The sequence below is a fragment of the Stegastes partitus genome, unplaced genomic scaffold, assembly GCF_000690725.1.
Source record: "Stegastes partitus isolate 25-593 unplaced genomic scaffold, Stegastes_partitus-1.0.2 Scaffold1733, whole genome shotgun sequence".
Lineage (NCBI taxonomy): Eukaryota > Metazoa > Chordata > Actinopteri > Pomacentridae > Stegastes > Stegastes partitus.
Window position 1 is genome coordinate 82,473 of NW_007579464.1, and position 4,847 is coordinate 87,319.

Here is a 4,847-nt window from a genome sequence, read left to right on the forward strand (position 1 = left end):
TAGAAATCTGTGGAACACTATAACAAAAACAGTAGAACCCAGTGAGAACAACGGGAAATATCTGTGATATACCATTTCTATGTGATTTAAATACTGTGACACTGTGTAATTTTTTGGTCACACCATGTAAAGAAAAAAATATCAAATATACTAAATCTGAATATTGATGTTGACATTATTTACAGGTTGGTCCATTTTTTATTATTACAGTCAACATGTAGATTTATATTTTCTTTGAGATTTCATCGTATGTGTGATTGACTAGATATTATCTAACTAAACAGTGAAAAATCTGTAATATATACATATATATATATTTATTTTTTTAAATAACATTTTTATTCTTTAATATACAAAATGCTGGTTTGAATTCAGTAAAAAAAAAAAAAGTATCATTTTACAGTAAATGTTGTAAAAGAATAAACAGCTGCAAACGTTTCCCCTCTTTATTGCTGATCTTAGACTTTTTTAGTTGAGCTACAGAAAAAACTACTTACTGTTATTATTCAAGGATTCAAGGTTCTTTATTCTCATACGAGCGCACTCGAGATGGCCCGAAATGAGTCAGGAACTCAGGTCCCGGTTGAAATCCATTACAAAAAAATTAAGAAAAAAGAAAGAAAATCATAATTACTGTAAAAGCAATATAAACAAGTGCTGACCAGTGATAAACAGATAAATAGGCATGTGTGCAAAATGCAGTTGTCCGGGTTATAAGTGAAGCTGTGCTGTGAGGTCGGTCCATTTGGCCAAGTGGCCTGGCACAAGTAAAAAACAAAAGAAAAAAAAGTGTCTGGATTTGCAAGTAGATGGGTGATAGTGGATAGGTTATCATACAGACTTATTTATTGATTTATTTATTTTAATTGCAGATAATATCTACTAAAATCACGTTAACTCCAAAAATAAATAAAATAAAAAATAACCGTAAACAGCGTCCACAGCAATTTCTTCTTTTACCCAGTGACAGATCATGTAAACAGTGCAGACAGATTCATTGCAGGCACAGAGACATGCTGCTGCTATCTGGTGAATCTTGAGGTTAAATGGGGACACCACTGTGAGCAGGGTTTGAACCTGAGAGGGGAAGAACCCCGTTGGATTTCAAGTCCAACGTCTTAACCGCTCGGCCATCACAGCTGTCATTCTGACACTAAAGAGTCTCTCGATGGAGGGCAGAAAAGAGAAACACATCGTGGAGTCATCAGCGAACAAAAACATTTTCTGTTCCATCAGATATTTCCTCCCTGAAGCAGCGACTCTGCTGTTAAAAGGTCGTTTTGCTGGAGTCGGCAGTGATTTGCTCTGAGCCTTCAGGTTAAAGCATTCAGATCTCATCGCTTCGCTCTCACGATTGAATCAGCATAAAGATTGTGTGATGTCTGGTCTGGAGGAAGCAGGAAGATGCTGTCCAGGCATGTGTGATAACAGACGGACAGGATTTACATGAATCTGTTGGATCTGCCGTCACTGATAAGACAGATCAAGAAACTTGTTTTTTTTTCTCCCTACACTTTTAACTCAGGACTGGAGCCAATCAAAGCATCTTCTTCACTGATCGGTATCAGCTTCAACGTCAGCCTGATCCTTTGTTCATGTCGGCTGTCACATGGGAGCACAGTTTGTGGCAAGCAATGCAAATTTTGAATAGTTTTCTAAATCAGTATTCAGCAGCATTTACTAATCAATCACAAGCACATTAAAAAGAACACAAACTAGTAACACCATGAAGCGGAGTGATGTTTTAGACTCTGCTGTGTGCATTCAAACCGTATAAAGCACGGCTCCTTGTTGTTTAATCCTGACTTGTTTGTGCATCTCTTTGTGATAATTGTCTCCTTTCTGTCATTTTGCATCATTTTTTAATCATATTGTTTTTCCTTTTTCTTTTGTTTATTTCCTGTGTATTCAACTTTTTAGTTGTTTTTTTTGTCTCATTTGTTTCCCTTTGTTGTTTTGTTTGGATTCTGCTTATTGGCACCTGTCAATCATCCACCATGACTACGCCTACTTGTTAATCAACAAAATAGTTAATGTCAGGAAGTGATGCAACTCTTCACATCCTTAAACCCTGGTGCCCGTTGCTATCTAAACCCCTACAATGCCCTCTGCTTGCCAACATGAGCTGCCTGTAGTCTGAGGACACATTTACACGTATTTACAAAAACGCATCTACGTTTTCAAAACTAACATTGTTCACACCAGATCGTTTTCAAAAAAATCTTTGTTGATGCAAATCTGCATAAACGTTAAGAGCTGCTATGAGCATGGCAAACCTACAGGGGGCAGTGTACGAGAAGCATAAAGCCATGTCAGCCAATCAGAATCCTGGAAAAAACACAACAACGAATGGCACGAATTACTTCCTGTTACTTCAACAAAAATGGCGTGAGGGTGGTTTGTTTGAACCGACAGAGAAGTGAAGCTACTCCTGTTCGAGTACGAAACAAGTAAAATACTTGATTAAAATACTGCTTTAACAGCATCTATTTCTATCACAGTAGCCAAACTGCAAACATGAGTCACACACATATGACGCTGATGAGACTTTTATCACATACTGTGATGTCAAACTCCATCTCCTCCTGTCTACATGCTAGCATAAAGACAAAGTTTTTCCAAATCTTCACTTTGGCTGGAGTTTTCAGATATGATTGTTTTTGGTGACTTGTAGCTTCGTTTACGTGTAAACCAAAGGACCAAACGCATTGAAACATCACATTTTTTGCTATGTGTAAACGGAGCCTGAGTGACGCCTCCTCTGGTCTCTGCAGTTTGAAGCAGTAAGAGGCTCCACCTGGTGGAACAACCAGGTACTACAGCTGATCTATGATACATTTTTTGACATCATGTCGAGAATACAGGTTTTCTGTTGACTATGAAATGCCTCAGATCAAGACAGTCCGACTATAAATCACTCACATTGGCCGTGGGTGGTCCAACATAATGAACAATCCATCAAAAGAACCAAGTAGGCCTGTTCTATTGTTTTTCAGAATAGGTTGTTTGCTGTAGGTCATTGTTGATGTTTTCTGTAATGAAGGAGATTTTAGAAAAGAACATACAAATACGGGAAGTGGAGGAGAAGCTGCGGGTTACACCCAGAACTACATCTGGTGAGTCGGCAGACGGACAAAGTTAAGAAACATCCTGCGGCTACAACAGCATCTCCCACCTTCAGCTCAGCTTGTGCAAATAGCAATATGTTCATACCTTTGATCAGTATCATGGCAAAAATATAGATTTTTTTTGAGACATACAAAGGGATCAATGGGATGCATGAGCCAGATTTTATGGCAGAGAAACTATTAAAATAGCCACTCATGACAGTTTTTAATCCTAACGTGTATTTGTGATTAACAACAACAACAACAAAACCCATCCCATCCATCTTGCTTCTTGTCTGCTGGATGTGTAAATAGATAATTAACTCCTAACACGTTGTCCACAGCAACAAAAAGTCTTGGTTGTGTATTTTCTGGGGTGTTTTTGAGGTTTTTGGTTCCCTAATAGCCAAAAAAGTCAGTTTTTACGGTTTTAAGATTCGGCAACTTGAGTAAAGTTAGGAGTTGTGGTTAAAGTGATTTAAAGGAATTGCGAAACATTCTGACTGTGATGCCTGCTTCAGTGGCAGCAGTTTTATAACGCTCCAAACCTGAGATGAAAAGCTTTGAGTCATTCGTAGTCCTGCAGGTGTGATTTGTAAGCCGACAGATTTGTTGTTTCCATTCAGTTTGCTTTGCTAATCACCATTTTCTCTGTGTTTGTGGGTGTTTGTGTGGGAGTGAAGACGCGTGTTTGTGTGCATATGTGTGAAAAGGTGTGAACATTTGCACATTATGTGCAAACGAACGCGCTGTCAGCAGTTTGCTTCTAAACCCGCCCACACAGCAGCAGAGAGCTGATCAAAGCCGTGTGTCATTATCAGAGCAGATTTACTCACCGATCACAGATAAAAAGGAGAGCAGCAAAGTTTCAGTCGTTTTATATCAAAACCATCTTCTTTCAAATCTGCCGTGAACTGAAGAGCAGTTGACTGATTTAACTTCAGCGCGTCTTCTTGTTACAGGGAAAGAATCAGGCCATGTTTTAGCTCCACACATGACTGAGACTGACTCCAAAATAAACATCAACAGGATTTTAAGGAGAATCATTTTAAAAACACAAGCCGTCATTCAGCGACAGTCACAGTCTTTAGGAGACAGGTGTTTTTCTGAAATACGGAAGTTAAAACTAATCTCCAGAAGTGTTTATTGAAGCAGAAAATCTCTGCAGCTGCACAATATAACTACTGCAGAGTTTGACTATTGTTATAGAGGACTGTGATCTCTGCAACTTTTAACTTTCTTAACCCAAAAACATGAGAAAACGCTGCTTCATTTTAAACAGCTAATGTTCAAATGGCTCTTTGTGTAAAACAACAAATCTGCATTAAAAAAACAGTCTTTGTTTTGACTTGTTTTTGAGATTTGATCTCAAATTCAAATTCCTGAAGTGGTTAAAGGATCAAATTTCCCTCCACTGTTCATCATGTTTTTATTTTTTTGTTTGTTTGTTTGTTTGTTTGTTTTACAATCTTAGTTCATGTTATAAATGCCACAGACACAGGCAGCTTGAGATCAGTAAAACATGTTCTGTAAAGATATTTTCAGAAGAGAAAAGAACTCAGATGGCTTCCTACTTGATGTCATTTTTAGGTAAAATTAAATTCATTATCAGTGTTCTATTTAGTCATCAGAGCACTGTTGTCTCGCAGCTAGAAGGTTGCCGGTTCGCGTCCCGGTGGGGGCACTGGAATCTTTCTGCGTGGAGTTTGCAGATTCTCCCCGTGCAGCGTGGGTTCTCTC

General features: G+C 38.4%; 1 protein-coding gene and 1 non-coding gene across 2 annotated transcripts in view; one reads left to right on the forward strand and one right to left on the reverse strand.

The window, feature by feature from the left end:
• The window catches only part of LOC103372323 (double-stranded RNA-specific editase B2-like), a 39,920-nt gene that overhangs the window by 7,790 nt on the left and 27,283 nt on the right, over positions 1 to 4,847 (forward strand). The gene's annotated exons all lie outside the window — the stretch shown is intronic.
• trnas-uga (transfer RNA serine (anticodon UGA)) lies at positions 1,057 to 1,140 on the reverse strand. The gene has a single exon. It is a non-coding gene; the product is annotated as a tRNA-Ser (tRNA).